At 44.1% G+C, this 23,435-nt stretch overlaps 1 long non-coding RNA gene and 1 pseudogene across 1 annotated transcript; both read left to right on the top strand.

Annotated features, from left to right (window-relative positions):
• The first annotated feature begins 1,578 nt into the window (after positions 1 to 1,578).
• Positions 1,579 to 7,578, top strand: LOC124695601 (annotated as a pseudogene).
• A 13,963-nt stretch (positions 7,579 to 21,541) lies between these two features.
• On the top strand, positions 21,542 to 21,936 carry LOC124698338. Its single transcript, XR_007000936.1, has 2 exons — positions 21,542 to 21,607; positions 21,755 to 21,936. It is a non-coding gene; the product is annotated as an uncharacterized LOC124698338 (long non-coding RNA).
• Positions 21,937 to 23,435: the final 1,499 nt, after the last annotated feature.

Here is a 23,435-nt window from a genome sequence, read left to right as displayed (position 1 = left end):
TAACCACTTGGCGAAACAAGAAAGAAATCCGGGCACAACTTTTATCGCTTTCTTATTAGTCGGTCACATTAGGTTTGGGGAGCAAGCACGTCGGGTTTCATAACCTAAAGAAAAAGTTGCTTTCCACCTCTTTCTTCATGCAGTTGTCAGTTAAAGATGAACCTTGCTGTTTAGTTTCTGTGTGACAAGACTAAAATACGTGCCTCCCTCCATGGTAAACTACATTTACCGCACCATATACAGCAAGGGCGCGGCGTGCGCCGCGCCGTAAACTCCCTAGTATATATGATGCGCTACGAGTAAGTTACTAGTAGAGCGCCCCAGCTGGGTATGCTACCACTATTTTGATTTAAACCAAAACGTCAGACGTATGCAGCACCTTGTCGTTCTCCATTCCATAAAACCCCTAGTGGTTGTCTCTTCTCTGGCAAAGACCGCCCCTTCTTGATTCGATGTCGTCCCCGCTAGCTTTGGCACCACAAAGGTCGCTCTTAGCAACCCGCTGCGCCACTCGCCAAGCTGGCAACCAGGAAGTGGTGCACGCCAAGCAGGAGGAGGTGTGTGGCACGAGAACGCCAAGCAGATGCACCGCTCCATCGACCACCAAGCCGTCGCACCGCTCCCCTGATGGTGAGGCATCTCCCCTCTCCACTCTATGCCTCCGCCGCCTCCCGTCGAATTTTGGATCGAGTTAGGGTTCGATTTAGGCGCATGTGGTTTTTTGTCAATGTATGGGAAATGAATAGGAAAATGTATTTTTTTACAGTATTTTAAATGAACTGACAATGTTTTACCAAAATGTTGATTAATTTCAATTTCTAGCACTAGGTCTTTGCCGCAAGAAGAAAAAATTCGCAGACCGTGCGTTGCGACGCTACTGGTGACGACGAGACCACTACTGCCACTTATAGCAACAAGCCCACTTCTTTCTGGGATGACGCGGGCGCATGCGGTCGAACTAGGGTGCAGAGCACGGACAAGGCTAGCTAGCTCTGCTCAACCGATTGGGTGGAATAGATTGAGCGACCAGCTAGCTCTTTTGCTCAACTCTGCTAGCGCTCTATTCGAAGTAATTTGGATAAAATTTGAGAGAAATTTAGATTATTATTTGCAATTGTAAAGATGAGAGACAAGTGTGGTCCTTTATTTTACATGACGTGAAATAGTAGAATTTTTTAACTATACAAAAACTGATAGCATACAAAAAAACAGGTTATGTAAAACTGATTTTTAGTGATATATTTTAAATTGCCTATTGGGGAGACGCTCTTATTAGTATCTCCCGGAGGCATGCCTTCGAAACAAGAGTGAATTGCAGTGCACTGTTTGTTTGGCACGTAGGAAGGGCGGAAGTTTCACAGAAGCTTGAGGGCACCTCGCGCAAGGGCCCTGGTTTCCGATGGCGGCATGCATCATATATATCGCCTACGCGGTTGGATCGAAACTTTGCCGTTCTCGTGTCGTCTTCATTCATGCGATGAGTAGGCTGCCAATTCACCTCGTCAGCGTGAATGTGGTGGCTTTTACTATTTCCGGGACGCCTCAAAAACAATCTAAAGGTATGATTGTTGCACCCCCATGGGGCACTCTGAGGCTATCCACGCCAGGCAAGTGGCGTGCAAGGACCGGGCGCTCGCCTCGCTCGTCTCCACGGGTTGGTCCACGCGTCACGATGCGGTTGGCTCGGCGAGGAGAAAGAAAAGCGAACGGAGGAGGGGAAAAAGTAGCGACCAGATGTGGCCTTCTCCTCCCGTCCCCTCGCATCTCCCACACCCGCCGCCATCTCGCACGCATCTCAGCCCCACGGTGCTGCCGGTTCCTTCTCCGGCTCGTCCTCTACGCCGGTGACGGGCTCGTCCTCTACGCCGGCGACGGGATCTTCTACTCCCCTCTCACCTCATCTTCTTCCTGACCCAAGCCGCAGCGGAAGTCGCCTGGAGAAGGAGCGGCCACGACCTCAACACGCCGTCAAGGATGCTGACCTACGTTCGCAGGGAGGGGCACATGAGTGGCCGCCGAGAGGAGGGGAAGGGCAGCAGGGTGCCATGTCTTGAGGAGGCAGAGCTTGACGAGGAGGAGCAGGCGAGCGAGGTCTGGAATCATCTCCTCTTCACAGGGCAGCTCGTCCTCGCCGGCAGGAGCACCATGGGCCACCGCCGTCACCTACCATGGCACCACCATCGTGGCCCTCAACATCAAGAACAAGTCCACGTACAAGTTCATACCTCTCTTTCTCCCCCTGTCCTCTCCCTCTCTAATCCCTACAGATCCTCAACTTTATTTCTGCAAGTTTATTTTATCAATGCCTACGAGGTGTTTGACAAAAATCCTGCAGGGAAGATTAATCCATGTCTTATATTTTCTCTGCTATTTACTCAGTATTTTTTCTGAAATTTATCCCAAATCAAGAATAGTAATTCAAGTTGTCGGTCTAGCCGTTTGCTTGTGTGATGCACATGTTTGTATTGGACAAAAACTGAATGAACTACGTTTGTCTTAGGGTCTGGGAAATTTCCTCCTACACAGTAGGAGGATGGCTAGCCACAAAGAAGGACAGGGAGGCTGACCCATCCATGGCACCATCGCCGGCATTCTCGCCCCTCGGCGGACGACCATAGAAACGAACAGGGGAGGGGTTAAACTGCTGAACTTCTTGCCAGGTTTGTGTTTGACGGCGAGCCATCTGACCTAAAGAAAAATGAATTGGCCAATAGCGAAGATGGACCAAGCAACAGAAGAGCCAAATCATGCACTTTGGATTGTAACAGTGTTGACAAAAAGCTTTGCCAGATACTTCATATAGCAGACGATGAAGCTCATTTTCATATGAAGCAGAGTGCAAACTTGTACAACCTCGATGTTCACATACGCCCAAAAGTCATCATTATCTTAATATGAGGATGTGCCGGATACATGTCTACTATGCGATCTTCTTTGGTCTGATCGAGGAAAAGATGTCAATGGATGGGGCATGAATGATAGAGGTGTCTCATCCACATTTGCCCACCAGGTAGAACTATAGTGCATCATCGTTTTGTTTATTACTTTCTAGGTAATTAAGGTGTTAACCTATTTCATCTGATGCCAGGTTGTTGAGGATGGGTATGAATTCTTTGCTGACAGACAACTGGTCACCATATTCTCGGCTCCCAACAAATGTGGTGAATTTGATAATGCTGACGCAATGATGAGTGTTGATGAAACTTTGATGTGTTCTTTTCAAATTCTGAAACCAGCTGAGAGAAAAACCAAATTTATGGCGTCAAACAAAATGTGAAATGATGAAGCTCTTTCCTCTCCCAGAGGCTACTGAGGTCAGTTGCTCCAGTTGCACTATCTTGCCTTACTCTATGTTTAATGTTGCAATGGTTTGATCATATTCCCGCACATAAGTTACTGTAAAGACTAGATAGTTCAATCCAGGGACAAATTGGTTTACTGTAACCCTTGTCCCCTTGTCACAGTTTCATTATTAACGTTCCCGAATATCGGTACTATGTTATACTATCTACAATGTGCTTGCAGCTTCTTGTCATCAATTCATCTGTTGGTAGTTCTAAGGTGCGACAACTTTTTACTCTTATGCAGATAGAACATCTTCTGGGTTTGGGATTGCTGATATTCCTTCTGGTGTTTTGCGGGAGACAAGGAATGTAGTCTTTTATGTGCTAACTGATGCTCACAATTTCTATTTCATGAAGCACTGGTTTAAGTTCTTAAGAAACACCTACAGAGAATCAGCTGTCAATGTCGTTAACAATGAGCATATTATATTTTGGAGAATTTGCCAGAGTGCATGCAGAAATTATATATGCGTGAGGAATTCCTTGTTATCGTCAGTAGTTTTGAGCGGCCTACTGAGAGGTATAAAACAACGGAGTATTTATCAGTGTTTAGTCACTTAAATTTCTTTATTCCTGAAATACTTAAAGATTTAAAGAAGGTGATTGTGTTAGATCGTGATGTGATTTCAGTGTGGCTTCTCTTTCTTGTGGAATCTTGATATGGGAGATAAGGTGAATGCTGCTGTCAAGTTTTGTGGCCTGAGAATGGGTAAACTAAAAACCTTTTCGGTGAGGTAACATATGATCCCCAGTCATGTGCATGATGTCTGGGTTGATGTGATAAATTTGGAAAATTAGAGGAGTATAATATTACGGAGAATTATTTGCAACTTCTGGAAAAGGTTGGTTTTGTTCTCAGCCTGCTTTTATTTCAAGTTCTTAAGCATATTCATCTTTAGTATTCCAAGATTTTCAGTTATCATCCATGCTTGAAATAACTATCCATTATGATACTAGCTTAGACTCTGCAATTTTAGTCTCTTCTGCGAAAAAATACATAATTTGGATGAATGAAATCTGTGTGAAGTCAGTAGCTTATTATCACTTCTACTCTTATCCTGTTACAGTTCTATAACAATGATGACTAGGCCTCACTGTGAGCTACAGCTTTACCTGTAAGCTTGCTCTCATTCCGAGAATCTTTCCTATTAAACTGCGTGTTTTTGTGCCCCCTTTTAAACCGCAGCCCGTGCTTTATTTAGCTCTTTCCTATCGAGCTAATAGTTGTGTGTATTTAGAGCTAAATTCTTTTGGGGAAACTTCTGTACGTACATGTATCTACTATTTTCAGTGAGATCTATTGAAAAGTCATCAATGCATTTGATCCATTCAATCTTACCTCATGCTTCGCTATTACAAGTGACTTTCAGCATCAAGGCCACAATGCCAGAGGAAATGAGTTGGAGGCAGTCGGCTTGTTGATTTGGTCTCTGAGTATCATACAATTTCTGTTCAGAGATATCTGCATTGGGTCTAACATTGATTTGATAGATGTTGATCTTCGAATTCGACATAGCAATTTTTTCCCTAAGCATGTAATGCTCGATCTTGATTTGCTTTGGTTAGGCCGCTAAAAATTGCTTGCTACTACTATTAAATGAGAGAAAGAAATTGGTGCTTACATAACGCAACTTTGAATTTTGTTTACACATTTTCTTGCAAAGCAGCTTTTTAGCAGTTTTCTGTTTTTATTTGTTTGTGGTTTTCTTACGAATCCAAAATTCTTCCTATTAGTTATAATGCTTTGAAAAATAGTATATATTGATTCGTTCGTCTGTCTATTGGTTTTGTCTCTTATACAGAGCGCAGGGAAGTCTAAAAAATCGAAGTCTGAAAATCTTTCTTTTATGCTTGCAGTTTTATTAAGCATAATTTTTGCAAAGATCGCTGCGATTGTCGATCCCCGGACGTGCATGAGGGGAACTGACAAGTGACGACAACGTCGATCCCCGGACGGAGCTCCAGGCTGGATATATGATTCTACCAAATTCAGCATTTAGCGCTTTGGCATGCATCCAGGTGCATGTTAGCTTGTGGGGGCTAGAGAGGGAGGAGAAGCGGGAGCAGTGATTTTCCTTCAGTAAAGGATTTGGAGAAGAGGATTAAGCCAAATGAGGTTCTAGGTGGGGCTTGTGCTGGGGGTTGCGGTGGTTGTCGCTTACTTCTTCAAACTCTTGCACTGCCCATGAAGTGCAATTGGAGAAGTGGGTAGCAGTGATTTTCCTTCAGTAAAGGATTCGGATTAGAGGAGGAATCTAAATGAGGTTCTTTTGGGGGCTTCGGCTGGGGGGTCGCAATGGTTGTCGCCTGCTTCTCCAACTCCCTACACTGCCCTCGACGTGCAGTTGGTAAGCCATGCTAAAATTAGTTTTTGAATTTGCATCTCAATAAGGCCCCATGATTATAGATTGCTTAGTGTCCAAATCACCACTGGAGTGCTCTCCATACCTACAAGGTTAGAAGCACATTAAAGTTGATGCTTCCCTATGAGGCTATTACTCTATTTTCCGCTCTCCATCTTTACATCTGAATATTTTCTACCTCTTTGCAATATGGTGTTTTTTCATCAAGCATGCCCCTATTTTCAGGGAAGTTGTTCAGACTTCTCTTTGATTACTTATTTTAGTCTGCACGAAATGAGTAATGCTTTGGTTCAATGCAGGTTTTAAGGAGGCAACAACAAGAAAACTCCCCGTAGGAAGTAGAAACTCTACCGAGGTATGGATAATGTTTGTTTGCCACACACATGCGAGTTCACTAGATGACACATATGACATTCTCTTCAGCTGTTGCATTTCCAGATCATTTTGTCTTCCTATTTGTTTAGTACCAGCTTTTGATGTCTCTGATTGCTCTAATAGTTTCTGTATATAGATATTATTCTTATATGTCAAAACTGTTTTGAAGAAGTAGAAATAGATGATGTGTTACTACATTTACAAATTTTGCATGTGGTTGGTCGGCAATGCTATAAGCTGAAGAATGACTCTATAATCATGTGGCTAGCTTGGTTGTAAGTTAATTTGTTTCTTTTCACCCAAAAGTATAATCTTTACAAACAGCTCAATCGTGTTTTTAAGTGTTAATATGCCTCTGTATGTTCCACTATTTTAGAGTGATTTTTTTTGTGGGTGTTTATTTTGGCATCTCATATTTCTGATATCTCTAGAACTGAACAGTGTTTGTGTTCTTCTGAACTTAAGCCTTTTCTTTTCTTCGTCTTCCAAGGATGGCTGCTATGTAATACAAGTGCAACTTTATGAAATCAGGATCCACTAACAACTTACAAACCAATTATTTTGTTTATAAGTAAGCCATAATTTCATATATTTAATTGCTTCTTCCATGGTTAAAAGGGCAAGCTTGGCAGCTGAGAACAAGTGTGCATGTGAATTCTTTGCTCGTTAGCGGTTGCTAACCATTTTCTTCCAGGTTTATCTATCATTTAAGAATATCCTCATCAAGATGCCATGCAGTTTATTGCTTTGTTCAGAGCTTATGTCACGCCTCAGTACCTGACGAATACTATGACACTCGAAGAACAGTTATCCAAGGGACTACAGGCTTCGGGGAGTTACCATTCAGAATGGGAGGCATGATTTATTTAAGCCTTTTTTCATTTCCTTTTACCACTGCTGCGTTCCATCCGGTTTAACTAATAAGTGTAACACCTATACAAGCTAGAAGAGGTGTGTGTGAGTCGTTCATCTGTTTTCGATATATTTGTTTGTTTGGCCTTCTTATGTTTTGCTGTTCTAATAAGCAGTTCTGTTGTGTAAAAATGCAGGCTGTCAATAAGGTTCTTTCATTGGATCAACATGCACTCCCCTTCCAAAACGTCCTACTGGGAGATACTCTTATAGCGCCAGTGATTAAATATCATACGAATCCAGGTTGTCAATAAGGTTCTTTCCTTGGATCATGTATTATTGCAGCTCGACGAGTCTGACACGATCTTCATTGACGAAGCCTATCATAACAAGCCATTGCTTCCTCCCAGTTTGAAAAATACAGGAAATACATGCTTCATGAATGCTACTTTGCAGGCTTTCCTTTCATGCTTTTCTTTTGTTCAGATTGTACAACTTGAAAAATCAGAGTATACCCAAAGTTCTAATACCTAAACGGATCAGTTTCATGTATTGTTTGTGCTTATTTCATTGAATTCTGTTGAATATTGCTTTCGTATTAGGTTGGCCACCCGCGTTTGTTCAGCTCATCTCTACGTGTTTGACGAGTCTGGTATGGAGAAAGATGAGAAAGTTGCTATTATCTCTACAAATGTAATTAATCCTGTCATATTCGATCAAGCTATGAGAATTTTTATTCCACATGTACCGGCTGGAACATCTGCTTGCCCAAGGTAAGTGTTGTTGAGGATTTGCCAGGTCATCAATTAAATATGAGTGTTAATTGTTTGGGGTGTGCTTGCTTTGTAATTTCGTGGCTGTTGATGGTGTTTTTTCCTGAAATTGCTGCTTCTTGCTTGCAGCTTTGGTTTTTGGGGACTGTTTTTTGGCATCACTATTTTAGCCTATAGCAATCTGAAACACCACATTCCTGGATGATTTTTCCTGGTCCCATTCCGGCCTCCATGGCCGGGTTCGTTCCTCGCTCTTCTCATATTTTGGGCATATGAACAAACAATTTTAGTTTTACAGTCACCATATTATGGCCATAGGTATTGTCATGTTCATGTGAGCCTTTAAAAGAAAGGTGATGAACTAAATAAAATTTGAAACTTTATTGTCAGAGGAGATGGATAAATTGTGGTAGTGACGAGTAGTATATGAGCGAGTGACACGGTTTAGATCATGAACAATACTGTAGACTCAGATTTTGATTAGGACAACTAGGAAAAAAGGGAATCTGTTGTATATATGTTAGCAAGGAAGTATCCAGTGATATGTGCTAGGTAAACATGCTTAAACGTGCAAGGAATTATTTTTCCCAAGATGATTGAGCATGTCAAAATTGCGTTATACATGTCAAGAATCCTTGAGTACAACTAGAAGAGATGTACCACTTCAATATTCAAGGGTGAGATTACTGACGGTAGAAACAGAGATGAGTTTGTTCTAAAATTTTATCTTTGTGCATTCAATTTTGATGAAATAATTACGAGAATTTTATTCTTGAAAAAATAAATTATTTATTACGGATGTTTAAGGAAATTTCCCTCGCAGCAAAATTTCTCAGCAACTTCTTTATTCGGTGAAATGCGACCAAGGTCAGAGGGACGAGTTCAATGCCCAGTGGCTATTTGAGAAAACAAAGGTACTGGATGCCCCTTTTCTTTGCTTTGTTTTTCCATATATTTCTGATGTTTTCCCTTGATGCATCCTCACTTCTTTGATTGCTTACCAGGTAAGGTATTGTCTTTAGTGCATGCATTAACCAAGAACAACATATTCAAGCTTGGGATATCTTAATTCAGACCTTGTGTGAAGATGATTTTCTTTTATTTATTGTGTATTTTCTAGAACAGATGATCCTCCACCACTTATATACATGTTACTCTAATTTGACGTAATCTGCATGCTTTCCTGATTCCTCAGTATCAGTAGCTTGCATCTCTTCTTTTCCTATACCCGCATCTCTACTTTTCCTATATCAAATTGCTAGGATAATTTATGAACTTCAAATATCATAAGTCTGAAAGAACATTTCCCGCCCTTTTGGGTTTTGTGTGTTTGACGTCAACACTATGTATATTTTTATGTGTGTTTATGTAGACAGGTACAAGCCATCAAAAATTGATGGATCGGTGTATTGGTTTTGCTGTTCTGAATGTTCTGCAGGTTTTCTGGATCTGGCGGAAGTTCCGGCCAAGTCTGGCGGAAGTTCCGGCCTGTCATTTTTCAGCAGTAGCTTCTCAGCGCAGTCTGGACACAGTTTTCTCTTCAGGGGCGGAAGTTCCGGTGGAGTTGGCCGGAAGTTCCGACCAGCGGAACTTCCGCCCAACTTCCGGGCAAGTTCCGGAATTGCGAGTTTGTGGCTCAGTATGTCTCTGTAAGGTTTTTGCCAATTTCCGGAACTTGGCCGGAACTTGGCCGGAACTTCCGGCCACCGGAAGTTCCGCCCAAGTTCCGCCCCTTCATGTGCTTTGCAGGTATTTTTACAGGGGCGGAAGTTCCGGCCCGAGTGGCCGGTACTTCCGGTGGAAGCCGGAACTTCCGGCCATCCTGGCCGGAACTTCCGGTGTTAGTGGTTTTCGTCCCCAACGGTCAGATCTGAAAGCTCCTCCCATATAAATAGCTTTCTCCTTCAAAGGGACAAGTTGCTCAATCATTGCAAGAAAAATCTGCCAAGCTTCACCACCATTAGAGCCACCTCAAGAAAGTCAAGATTTGCAAGATCTCCTTCCTCCCCCAACCAAAGCTCTTGATCTTTGGGGATTCGAAGGAGAAGACACCGATCTACATCCTCACCGAAGCGTTCTTCATTTCCCCCTCTCTTGTTTGAGGGATCTCATGCTAGTGTTCCTATTTGGTTCTCTAGTTGATTTGTTGTTGATGTATTGTTGTTGATTGTTGTATTGTTACAGATTTGGGAGCCTCCAATTTGGTTGTGGATGTGTGCCCCAAGAACTTTGTAAAGGTCCGGTTTCCGCCTCGAGGAAATCCCTTAGTGGAAGTGGGCTAGGCCTTCGTGGCGTTGCTCACAGGAGATCTGAGTGAAGCCTTCGTGGCTGTTGGTTTGGCTTGCGTAGCAACCACACTCCTCCAAACGTAGACGTACCTTCTTGCAAAGGAAGGGAACTACGGGAATCATCTCCGTGTCATCGCGTGCTACACTCTCGGTTACCTCTATCCCACTCTATCTACTATTGCGTAGCTATACCTTGCTTAGTTGATATCCTTGTCATATAGGTAAATTCACTTAGTTGCATATCTAGAGAATTTACCTTTCGTGTCAAGCCTAATTTGAAAAAGAACTAAAAATTGGTTAGCACCTATTCACCCCCCCTCTAGGTGCGGCATACGATCCTTTCAATTGGTATCAGAGCCTCGGCTCTTATTTCGGGCTTAACCGCCTAAGAGTATGCCGGACGAGGTGCCTTCGGCGAGGCCGCCCGGACGGTCTCCGTGGAAGACTTCAATTCATTGAAGTCCTCCATGGAAGCCCAAATGGAAAGCATGAAAAAGATGATTGCCGAGCTATTGGCTCCGGCCCTACCCAAGGCACCTAGTGTAGAGGTAAAAGACACGGGTGCGTTAGATGATGGAGAGGCTTCGGACTTACCCTCATCTACCAAACCCGTGGAAGGTGACAACTTAAACACTATCAAAGCTACAAGTGCATCTCCCAAGGGAACTAGTGAAAGTGAGAGCTACAATCGAGTACCTCCACCTTTCCAATCACCCGATATACCGGTTCCCATGCCTCATTTGAACATTAGGGGCGACCCACCTAAGTTTTCCGTTGATAATTTCGATACTTGGCAATTTGAGTTCCGCTCTCATGTTTGTAGTGCCTCCAATGAACTATGGAGAATCATCTTGGAGGGCTTCAAGCCATACAACCCCGACAAGTTGACTAGAAGAGAAGTCGTTGATAGTCAACTCAACAACACCGCCCTTCACATGATTCAAACTAGTGTGGGGACTCCGGAATTGCATCGTGTCCGGAACTACACCACCGCCAAGGAAGCTTGGGACGGCTTGGCCGCTAGTTGCATTGGAAGTGAGAGCACAAGGAGGAACAAGTATAATGCTCTTAAGAATAAAGCCGAAGGATTCTTGAGGCTACCGGATGAAGATCATGAACTCATGTATGGAAGACTTCTCACCGTTGCCAATGCCTTCCGGCTTATTGGTGCCACCCACATAAATGACTCTTGGATCAAGGAGAAGTACATTGAATGCATGATGCCATTTGTACCCATCGATGTCAAGACTCTTGTGGGGAGGGAATGCTATTCCTCTCTCACCTCTCAACAAGTCGTGCACGAGATGCAAGCTGTCAAGGTGCTTGAGGAAGCCTCTCATGATTCTCGCAATCGTGCTCTTGGGATGGCAAAAGGTTCCAATCTTGCCTTGGTGGTCAACTCCGTCGATGAAGTGACTCCTCAAGAATCTTATAGGGCATCTTGGAGCATGTCCTATACGGAAGATTTACAATGCCACTACCATGATCACATGGCCTTCCATGCAAAATCCTTTTGGGTTGATCCCTCCAAGGCCAAGGAAGACAACATCAAGAGGAACAACAAAAGTGGTTTCACTAGCTTTGGTCCAAAGACAAGATCTTGCTACAATTGTGATGACAAGCGCCACTTCATTGCCGAATGCCCCTATGAAAATAGAGAGCTTCATAATGGAAGGCTCATTCCCAAGGACAAGAGCAAGGATACCAAGGGCAAGTATTCAAAAGCCCCCAACAAGAAGTTCTACAACAATAAGACCAAGAAGGGCAAGAGGCCCTCAAGAGTTGTGCTAGTAACAAGGGAAGAATACTCTTCCGATGAAGTTGAAAGTTCTAGTGGTGATGAAGATGAAGAAAGCTCAAAGGAATTGGCCGCCATTGTCACCACCAACATACCCTCTTCATCTCTCTTTGAATCTCCCAATGAGAACCCTCCTATCAAGAATGCACATTGCTTCATGGCAAGGTCCTCCTTGGACACATCTATCGTGCTATCAACTCAAGAAGAGTATACCTCCTGGAGATGATGATGTTGATGATGAAGAAGATGCATCCTCCAATGGATTGATTGCTCTTGCCTCCCTCTCCACTAACTCTTCATCACCAAGTGAATCCCCCAATGAGGTCATCCTTGTGGAGGAAGAAAGTTGCCTCATGGCTAAATCCTCCGAGGTATCATCTCCTAACCCCTCTATCCCTAACATATCTAGTGAACTAGGGGTTGATGATGCTAGTCTAAAAGTGAAACAAGAAATGCTAGATTTTGATGATTTCATCCTCAACCTACAAGGTAACACTAAAAAGCATGTTTCAAACCTCATGATTCGTTTAGCTCAACAAAGTGCTATGCTTGAGAAAAAGGGTCAAATAGAGAGAGAAGACTCTCTCGAAATCCATGCTCTTAAAAATGCTCTTGAGGAATGTCAAGAAACCATATCTTCTCTTGAAGAGAGGTTAGAAAATATTGAAGAGCCTCAAGATAAAATTAACAAGCTCACTAAAGCTAGAGATCTTGCTAGGGCTAAGAATAAAGTGTTTACAAAGGAAAAGGCCCAATTTGGGGTTGATCATGAGAAACTTGTGAAGGATCTAGATGAACTAGACAAAGCTCACAAAGCTTTGAAGAGTGAATACACTCTCCTATCCAAGTCGTTTGAGCAACTTCAAATTAGGCTTGCTTCATATGATGTGCCTAGTTCCTCTACTCCTCTATGTGATCATGCAAACATTGTTGAGGAAAATGCTAGGTTGAAGGATGAACTTGCTAAGGCCTCCTCTCCCCAAAGTAAACTTTCTTTGGATGATCTTTTGAGTAAGCAAAGATCAAACAATGGGAAGGAGGGCCTTGGTTTTAATGCCAAGGCAAAGAAGGCAAACAAGCAAAAGGCCAAGCCCGCACAAGAAAAGAAGAAAGTCGTCACTAATGGTGAAGCCTCCAAGGGCAAAACCATGAATGATGATGATGCGGGAATTGCTAACCCTCACTATGTTTTATTTAAAGATTATTATGGTGATGTTTATGCTAAATATGTTGGCCCATATGATGGTTATGTTGCTTGGTCTATTTGGGTCCCAAAGACCCTTGTTGCTAACAAAAGAGGACCCATTGCAAAATGGGTACCTAAATCCAAGAATTGATCTCATGTAGGACTATGCCGCCGGAGGTTCAAAGTGGGTACTTGATAGTGGATGTACAAGTCATATGACCGGCGGCAAGAACCTCGTCAAGGAGTTGAGGCCTAACATTAATGATATCACCGTCTCCTTTGGCGATAATTCTACATCCGAGGTATTGGGTTTTGGCAAGGTTGTGGTTGCACACAACATTACTCTTGTAGATGTCATGCTTGTCAAAACCCTTGGTTACAATTTGCTTTCCGTTTCCGCCCTTGGCAAGATGGGTTTCGCCGTCTTTATTGATAATGATATTGTGGTCCTCTTGTGGAGCAAGACTCTAAAAGTCGCTTTCGTTGGGTATCGCGAACACAACTTGTATGTGGTGGACTTTTCGGGGACCACCACGTCAAGTGCGATGTGCCTATTCGGAAAGGCGGACGTGGGTTGGTTGTGGCATCGCCGCCTAGCCCATGTCAACATGAGAACTTTGCAAAGTCTTCACAAGGGGAACCATATTGTGGGACTAATGGAAAATGTGTCTTTTGCCAAAGATCGTGTTTGTAGGGCTTGTGTTGAAGGCAAAATGCATGACTCTCCGCACCCAAGCAAGACCATTATCTCTTCCAAGAGGATCTTGGAGCTCCTTCATGTGGATCTCTTTGGTCCCGTTACTCATGCAAGTCTTGGTGCGAAGAAACATTGCTTGGTGATTGTCGATGACTACTCAAGATACACTTGGGTCTACTTTCTCAAGACGAAAGATGAGATTCAACAAATATTCATTGACTTTGCCACCGAGGTGCAACGCCAACACAACCTCCTCATTATGGCAATAAGAAGTGACAACGGCTCCGAGTTCAAGAACTACACACTCAATGATTTTCTTAGTGATGAGGGGATTCGTCATCAATATTCCGCTGCTTACACCCCTCAACAAAATGGTGTTGCGGAGAGGAAGAACCGGACTCTTATGGATATGGCAAGATCTATGATGGCGGAGTATAAATCCCGCTATAACTTTTGGGCCGAAGCCATCTCCACCGCTTGTCACTCCTCCAACCGGCTCTATCTCCGCAAGGGCTTGAACAAGACTCCATATGAAATACTCACCGGGAACAAGCCTAATATCTCATACTTCAAGGTGTTCGGGTGTAAGTGTTTCTACAAAATCAAAGGAGTTCGTTTGTCTAAATTTGCTCCTAAAGCTTTGGAGGGTATATTTGTTGGTTACGGTGCCGAATCTCACACTTATAGAATCTTTGATGTATCCTCCGGGATTATCATTGAATCTTGTAGTGTGAAGTTCGAAGAAAATGATGGCTCCCAAGTGGGGCAAGTTGATGTTTGTGCAGGTGATGAAATACCTCAAGATGCCATAGTAAGAATGGGTGTGGGATTTTTCCGCCCCATTGAGGGACACGGTGTGGCGTCTCGGGAAGGACTATGCTCTACCACGGTGGAGCCCTCATCTTCTCAACATCAACAAACCCCATCAAGTGAAGCAAATGATGCACCAACCCAAGAACAAGAACAAAACCCTCCCTCTAGTGTGCAAGATCAAGGTCAAGATCAACCAAGAATTCATGATGGTTCCGATGAGTATCCATTTGATATTTGCTCTGCACCAAATGATGTCCAAGATCAAGCACATGATGTTGAGCAACCCCAAGTAATTGAGGAAGCTCAAGTTGAAGGTCAAGACGGGGACCCAAATGATCAAGTTGATCAAGTGACACCTCCAAGGCCAAGAAGAACCAAGGAGGAGATCGAGACCCGTCGTCTAGCAAGAAGAGAAAGGCAACTTGAGCGTCTTGGACACACTAATGACAAGGTTCTTGGTGATGTAAGGGCAAAGGTTTCCACAAGAAGGCAATTGGCGAACTTTAGCCATCATCATGCTTATATCTCCTTAGTGGAACCCAAGAAAGTATTTGAAGCCCTTGAAGATTCGGATTGGTTGGAAGCTATGCATGAAGAACTCAACAACTTCAAGCGCAACAAAGTGTGGACTTTAGTAAAGAAGCCAAAGGAGTGCCGCAATGTTATAGGCACTAAATGGATTTTCAAGAACAAGCAAGATGAGTTTGGAAATGTTGTGAGGAACAAGGCAAGATTGGTGGCTCAAGGGTTCTCTCAAGTTGAGGGTATTGACTTTGGAGAAACCTATGCTCCCGTGGCTCGCCTTGAGTCCATCCGTATCCTTCTTGCTTATGCTTCGCATCATAACTTTAAGTTACAACAAATGGATGTGAAAAGTGCTTTTCTTAATGGTCCTTTGCATGAAGAGGTTTATGTTAAGCAACCCCGGGGTTCGAGGATCTCAACTTTCCTAACCATGTCTACAAGCTTGATAAAGCACTTTATGGTCTCAAACAAGCTCCTAGAGCTTGGTACGAGCACCTTAAGGAATTGTTGGTAGACCGTGGGTTTGATGTTGGGCTAATCGACCCCACTCTTTTTACTAAGAGGGTCAATGGGGAGCTTTTCGTTTGCCAATTATATGTTGATGATATTATATTTGGATCTACTAACAAAGCTTTCAATGATGAATTCTCAAAGCTTATGACCGATAGGTTTGAGATGTCTATGATGGGAGAGATGAAGTTCTTCCTTGGTTTTGAGATCAAGCAATTGAGGGAAGGAACCTTCATCAACCAAGCAAAATATCTCCAAGACATGCTCAAGAGGTTCAAGATGACCGAGATGAAGGGTGTGGCCACTCCTATGGTTACCAAATGTCATCTTGCACTAGATCCCAGTGGTAAAGAGGTGGATCAAAAGGTATATCGCTCCATGATTGGATCCTTGCTTTACCTTTGTGCATCTAGACCGGACATAGTGTTGAGTGTTGGTGTGTGTGCAAGGTATCAAGCTTCTCCTAAAGAGAGCCACATGATGGCTCTCAAAAGAATCTTTCGATATTTGGTTGATACCCCAAGATATGGTATTTGGTACCCCAAAGGCTCAAGTTTTATTCTAAATGGTTATACCGATGCGGATTGGGCGGGTGATAAGGATGATAGGAAATAAACTTCCGGGGCTTGCCAATTCCTTGGTAGGTCCTTGGTGTGTTGGTCTTCTAAGAAGCAAAATTGTATATCTCTCTCCACCGCCGAAGCCGAATATGTTGCCGCCGCAAGTGGATGCACTCAATTGTTATGGATGAGGCAAACTTTAAAGGAATACGGTGTCATTTGTGACAAAGTGCCTCTATTATGTGACAATGAAAGTGCCATCAAGATTGCCTATAATCCGGTGCAACATTCAAGAACAAAGCATATTGAGATCCGGAATCATTTCATTAGGGATCATGTTGCCCGGGGTGATATTGAGCTTATCTATGTTCCTACCAAAGATCAACTTGCCGATATATTCACGAAGCCTCTTGATGAAGCAAGGTTCTCTTATTTGAGGAATGAGCTAAATATCATTGATTCAAGGAGTATAGCTTGACCATCTTGCAAACACACTTTCGTCTCAAAACTTTATTTGGTTTAGATGTGGGCATGGAAATAGGGGGAGTGCGGTTTAAATTATTGAGCTATCTCTCCCCCCATAATGCCAACATTAAGAAATCATTCTCTTTATATCATATGTTGATATGTGAGCTTCAATGATGAGTAGTGGCTTGGACCCAAGATATATCTTCGCGGTGCCATGCCACAACACTCATATATGGTGGTCTAGGCCACCACACTCTTCTTTGTGAAGAGTTGGAGTTGTTTGGATTTTCATTGGATTTTATTGACATCTCCTTGTTTATGGGAAATCACTCATTTTTGGCCTTCATTTGATTTATTTGCAAAAATGAGTGATCATGTACCATCTCACAGTTGGCGTATCTGTCCTAAGCCTATCTCATCTAAGACATATCTTTCACCCACCTTGTTCGTGTCAAAATCCTGTTTTTGGGCACAGTTCCTTGTTCCACCGGAAGTTCCGGTCACTTCGGCCGGTACTTCCGGCTGGTATTTCCTCTTCGCCAGCTTCATTCTGTCGTGTCCTGGAAAAGTGATCCCTGCGAGACCGGAAGTTCCGGCTCCAACGAGCGGAACTTCCGGCCTTAAGTGGCCACTATATAAAGGGGCCGAACGGGTGAGCAGTTCATTCTTCCCCACTTTTCCCCTTTCCAAGATCTCGTTTGGTGGTGCTCCTCCCCTTGGCCGGCTGCTGCTCCTCCGGCCGGATCTCCCTCCTCCGGCGCTCCCCGTCGGATCGTCTCCGTGGATCGGCATCCTCTCCCTCTTCTCCTCCATGGCTCCCCCGGTTTGTGCCCTCTCCTCTCTACGTGTGGGTAGACCTCACTAGATGAAATATAGGGCATACTCTAGGCAAAGCTTTGGTGGAAATCCTCTAGATGTCTTTCCTCTACTAGATCGTGCGTAGGATGTCATGGTAATGCAAACTAGTTAGCCATTGCCTCGGATCTGGTGGGAAACGAGAGCTGTTTTCGAACAGCCGGAAGTTCCGGGCCTTCAAGCCGGAACTTCCGCCGTGGGCGGAACTTCCGCCGGTTCCCACCGGAACTTCCGGCCTGGAGAATTTTTCTCGCTATTACCTCGAAATCCCGTGCATGCTCTAGTGTTTGGCCTCCTTGCTTATGTGCACTCATTCATCACTCCTATCATGTTGATTTCGTTATCGAGTGGTTCCAAGAAGAGAGGCAAGGATCATGTGGATGAGGTTGAGGAAGAGTTTGAGCAAATCCGACCATCCAAGCTCACCGCTCGCCAGCAAGCTGCTCAGAGGCACAAGTCACCGGCTGTTCGTGGGAAGAACGTACACATATTCGTGAAGGGAATGCAATACAATGAGTACAAGGAGCTTCGTGACTTGAACCCTTACCTCACCCCTCGGAGCAATAGGGTTGGGGATAAGCGGTTCCACAACAAGACCCAAGAGGAGATATTCTATGAGATCTACATTCCATTCAAGAAGGGAGTAGCCCCCCAACATGCTATTGACACCGGGAAGATGGCCGCTAACAAGTACTTTGAAGAAGCCTATGCCATGTGTGGAGAGTTTGGGCTCTATCCCATTATGGAGCTCAGCAAGGACTATGATGTTGGGCTTATTCAACAATTCTATGCCACCGTTCACTTTGAGCAAGATGAAGCAAGAACATTTAGGTGGATGTCTCATGAGAGGCTCCTTGAGTCTAACTTGGCAAAGTTTGGAACCGCCCTTGGATATCCTCGCTACCCGGCGTTGATGCAAATGGTTGGAGATGCCATGATAGCCAATGGGCTCAAACAAGGGAAGTCTTGGCGCACCTCTACATCCCCGGTTGGGGTATAGCGGGCAAGAGTGCGGATCTTCTCCCTACTTGGGATATTATGCTTAGAGTCTACCGGGAAACCATTGGACCAAAGGGTGGCAACCTTGATGAGATACATCTTTATGAAGTGGATCTAATGGCAAACTCTTTTGCTAAGAAGGGCACCGGTGAGAAGCTTGATGTGATGGACTACATCTACCATGAGATGTGGTCATGTGTGTATGAGAAGAAGCTTCCCGCCTTTGCTCCGTACATTATGAAGCTCATTGAGGACACTTGGATGGAGACTTGCAATGCTAGACTTGTTCAATCCATTCCACTCTCTCTCACATCCCATGAAGTGAAGACTTTGAGGGCCAAGCGCCACAACTCTGCTCTTGAAGAGGTTGACCCCATGGATGAGAAGCCACCAAGTTGGGCTTCCAAGCTAGCACGCCGCATGAGACAGATTTTTTGCCTCACCTCCGCAGTCAACCACCGTCGCATCAGCAGCATGCAGAAGCCAAGAAGTCTCGGATTCGTCAGAAGAGCATCATGAGGGCACTTGCGGTGGACGTGTCTCCTCCCGGATCCGAGGAGAGCATCACTCCGGAGGCGGAATGGATATCTCAGCATGGCATGCCTCTTCCCCGCATGGTCTTGAGATCGAGTCTCCTCCACACACTCCTCCCTACCCCGGCGCTACATCGAACCTCCCTCCCGGCTGGGCTAACGCCGACCCTTGGGGCGCGTAGTTTCTCTTTTCTCCTTTTTGGTGCTTTGGTGCCAAAGGGGGAGAATGAGACCGTTTAGGTTTCTCTTCGGTGGGTATTTGCATGGGGGAGTCGAGTCACAAGCTCGTGTTGACTTTGGTTTTTATTGCTTGTGATTCTATTTATCGTGTTATGGTGTCGAACTATGTCTTAGCTATTTGGTTTGTAAACTCTATCTATGTGCTTGGAACCTTATTTGTGTATGGTAAACTCCGTATGTGAGTCTTCCTTGGTTATCTATGTGTGCATGATCTTACTATGTATATGCTTATCACTATGTTGTATTGCTAACCCTTGGAAGACTGGATGCAAGATATAGGGGGAGCTTCTTATGTACCATTGCTCATATCTAGGGGAGCTCCTCTATATCTCTCACATTGTTGTTTACATTGACTATTCCTTGCAAATACTTGTGTTGTCATCAAACACCAAAAAGGGGAGATTGAAAGAACATTTCCCGCCCTTTTGGGTTTTGTGTGTTTGACGTCAACACTATGTATATTTTTATGTGTGTTTATGTAGACAGGTACAAGCCATCAAAAATTGATGGATCGGTGTATTGGTTTTGTCTGTTCCGAATGTTCTCGCGGGTTTTTCGGATATGGCGGAAGTTCCGGCCAAGTCCGGCGGAAGTTCCGGCCTGTCATTTTTCAGCGAGTAGCTTCTCGGCGCGATCCGGACACGTTTTCTCTTCGGGGCGGAAGTTCCGGTGGAGTTGGCCGGAAGTTCCGACCAGCGGAACTTCCGCCCAACTTCCGGCAAGTTCCGAATTGCGAGTTTGTGGCTCGGCATGTCTCCGTAAGGTTTTTGCCAATTTCCGGAACTTGCCGGAACTTGGCGGAACTTCCGGCCACCGGAAGTTCCGCCCAAGTTCCGCCCCTTCATGTGCTTTGCGGGTATTTTTACAGGGCGGAAGTTCCGGCCCGAGTGGCCGTACTTCCGGTGGAAGCCGGAACTTCCGGCCACCCTGGCCGGAACTTCCGGTGTTAGTGGTTTTCGTCCCCAACGGTCAGATCTGAAAGCTCCTCCCATATAAATAGCTTTCTCCTTCAAAGGGACAAGTTGCTCAATCATTGCAAGAAAAATCTGCCAAGCTTCACCACCATTAGAGCCACCTCAAGAAAGTCAAGATTTGCAAGATCTCCTTCCTCCCCCAACCAAAGCTCTTGATCTTTGGGGATTCGAAGGAGAAGACACCGATCTACATCCTCACCGAAGCGTTCTTCATTTCCCCCTCTCTTGTTTGAGGGATCTCATGCTAGTGTTCCTATTTGGTTCTCTAGTTGATTTGTTGTTGATGTATTGTTGTTGATTGTTGTATTGTTACGGATTTGGGAGCCTCCAATTTGGTTGTGGATGTGTGCCCCAAGAACTTTGTAAAGGCCCGGTTTCCGCCTCGAGGAAATCCCTTAGTGGAAGTGGGCTAGGCCTTCGTGGCGTTGCTCACGGGAGATCCGAGTGAAGCCTTCGTGGCTGTTGGTTTGGCTTGCGTAGCAACCACACTCCTCCAAACGTAGACGTACCTTCTTGCAAAGGAAGGGAACTACGGGAATCATCTCCGTGTCATCGCGTGCTACACTCTCGGTTACCTCTATCCCACTCTATCTACTATTGCGTAGCTATACCTTGCTTAGTTGATATCCTTGTCATATAGGTAAATTCACTTAGTTGCATATCTAGAGAATTTACCTTTCGTGTCAAGCCTAATTTGAAAAAGAACTAAAAATTGGTTAGCACCTATTCACCCCCCCCCCCTCTAGGTGCGGCATACGATCCTTTCAAAGTCAGCAGTACAAGTCTATATATATGTTGCTTGCATTTCTCCTTTTATGTGCTGATGGTAATCATTTGCTCCTGCTTGTGTGTTTAATTGTGGATCTTCTCTCTGTTTGGAGAGATTCTCCATGGATTCTTTTTGTATGCTTAAATTCTTGATGGAAGATGGTTTGATCACACCATGATTCTTTAGTTCTTGGAACCACAACAAAATCCAACCGCATGGACATTTGAAGTATTGTAGCATGGAAAATTAAATTCTTTTACATGTATGTGCATTTGATTTAGAAGACGAGGAATTGGTTGTCTTAGGCAGTTGTATTCATTTTTATAATACAAAAAACTCTAGCTGTACATTTGTATTTTGGAAGACATCCGTTGTTGAATAATTTCTTTACTTCATTCCACATAAATTTTGCAGGTTATGGTAAGTTTGAACCAATTATCGAAGCTGATGGAAGTGCTTTGCCTGTTGTTGATCATATAAATAGAAGACCTCCTGTTTTATACCATGTCCTTTGACTTAGAATGTGTGCTTGCCTGTTGGTTTCTGAAACTGTTCTTAGTGTGAATGCATTGTTTTCTTCAATTGGATAAATTCATTTCGTGTTAACCCAATGGCTATTGATGGTTTTAAGGCATCCCAATAGCTATTGAAGGTTTTAAGGCAATCTCGGTATACAAGTTGAACGGTAATTTATTATCTTCTCTTTATTGTCAAATTGCCTATGAGATTACAATATTCTGTTGTATCAAACGTGAGCTAATCTTCTTCTCTTACCTTTTCTTACATTTGGCTCACATTTAACAATTGGTTGATTATATCTTTTCATTTGCAGTGGTGTTAAGTTTTGGTGGTGCAAGTACCTATTAAATCTACGTTTTCTCTGTGTTGTGGCCTCTAAAAACCATGCCACGACAACGCCCATAAACAGCTTATGTAGATATTGTTTTTGATGTTGCTTTCGTACTCCTGACAGACACATCGACTGTTAGTTACTATAATAATATTCTTCTATTTCCCTTATTGTATATAAAGGTTTGTATTCCGTGTGCATTATCCTAATTTGATCTTATAGACTTTGTTTTGTAAAATCAAAGAAACCTATTACCATTTCTCCAATTTATTTTATCATCGTTGTATAAAATGTAAATTGTTGTGAATTTCACGGGATCGTGCGCCAAGGCGCACATTTAAATCTAGTACTACTAATCTGGTGCAGGAGACGCGGCACGAAGTATCGCGGAAAGTTGAGGTCGCGTACGTAGTTCGAGAGCGCGAAAGGTCCCGGCTGTTCCAATCGCGGCATACCCCGTACGCAGCGGGGCCCGAAAGCGTGCCTCCTCATTTGCCCTTCGCGTGTCTCCCCGGCCGGCCGGCCCGGGCCCGTCTTGGAGGGACAGTGAATGTGCTGCCGCTTTTCATCCTCGGTCGTCATCAGGTTTCTGCTCTGGGATTCGGCCTCGCATTTACTAGTGCGGAAATGGGCCCTCATCCTCACCATTCTCTCCTCTCCGTCAGCGTCGTCGCGCCCACAGACCACAGTCCCAGGCCAGACACACAGGGCAGCGCCGCGCTGGCGTGTCTGTGGATCGTACGGACTACCGGCCGCGGCAAACAGTGCGTTCAAGTTCGAACAATCAACGTGCTAGCAACGTCCCAGCCACCTCCCTCCCCCCAGGTCTCATATTGCTAATCCGGAGAAAACTGGAAAATAAAAACACCGCAATGTCCAATTCATTGCGCAACAGCCGGGCTGACATGGCGACTGATGCTAGGGGTTGTGGTTTGCTAGCTTAGTGCTCATTGAGCTTTGAAACTAATGGACCTGCATCGTGATTTATGCAACTCAAGAGTTGTAAGTTGGATTGCAGCAAAGATTTCGCCAATTATGGACATGTTTTTGCTAAAACAAACGGAATGTTTGATTGCACATTTCACTCACCACATCCTCGAAACAGGCTTTCGCCCCGCTATATTAATATAGCAACCGACCGATACAACGAGACAGCTAGGGCCGCAGCACAACCGAACCCAAACGAAAAAGAAAATGCATGTACATTTCACTCACCACATATAAATGCATTTTTTTTAACATGTAATCATTGCTAGCTATACAAGAGATATACAAAGTAGATAATTTTAGTTTCATGGCTTCCTCTTTATCTGCTTGTGGTTCCGAAAGGATAATGCCACTACAGTCTTCCAAGACTTGGTGCCAATATAACCCCTTGGTATACCTCGTTTCAACACGAACCCCTTGGAGTTGTTGATTTCCTCAAGTGAGGTCCGGGCGTGGAGTTCCTCCTCAAGTGAAGTGCAACACCTGACCACCAACCGGATACTACATATAGATATCATCAACGTGAGAATATATAAACACGGAAAAGGTAGAAACAAATAAATGCAAGTTAAGTGATTAGAGGTCTTAGCTAGAAATGCAATTTCAAGAAGTACTTCCTTGACTATGCCGAGAAAAAAAAAGCAAGAGGACTTTGCTGCAATTCGGGAATGAGGAT

Source organism: Lolium rigidum, chromosome 3, assembly GCF_022539505.1.
Source record: "Lolium rigidum isolate FL_2022 chromosome 3, APGP_CSIRO_Lrig_0.1, whole genome shotgun sequence".
Classification (NCBI taxonomy): Eukaryota; Viridiplantae; Streptophyta; class Magnoliopsida; order Poales; family Poaceae; genus Lolium; species Lolium rigidum.
This window is presented reverse-complemented; position numbering and strand designations above follow the sequence as displayed.